This window comes from Penaeus monodon, chromosome 15 (genome assembly GCF_015228065.2).
Source record: "Penaeus monodon isolate SGIC_2016 chromosome 15, NSTDA_Pmon_1, whole genome shotgun sequence".
In the NCBI taxonomy this organism is placed as follows: Eukaryota; Metazoa; Arthropoda; class Malacostraca; order Decapoda; family Penaeidae; genus Penaeus; species Penaeus monodon.
Genome location: NC_051400.1, coordinates 14,800,138 through 14,800,422, shown reverse-complemented (window position 1 = coordinate 14,800,422; position 285 = coordinate 14,800,138).

Sequence of the window (285 nt, the reverse complement as noted above, 5' to 3'; positions counted from 1 at the left end):
CTAAGCACACCAACCAACCAACAAACAAAGTCAAATCCTCCGGCACCTCCGCAGGATGTTTTGCCACGACAGCAAGAGCAACAAAGAAAAACTGAACTTGCGCCTTGCAATAACAAAGCACATTCTGTACACCGACTGTACTACGCATGCACATGGTAATTACAATTTCACTTCAATCTCTTTTTTTTATCGTTCGCATAATAGGAGCTTTGTTTATGGAAATGTGCAACCGCATCCTTTAGCCCGTTTGGATGCTTGGCTCTCGGATATCTGCTGTTGGAAATG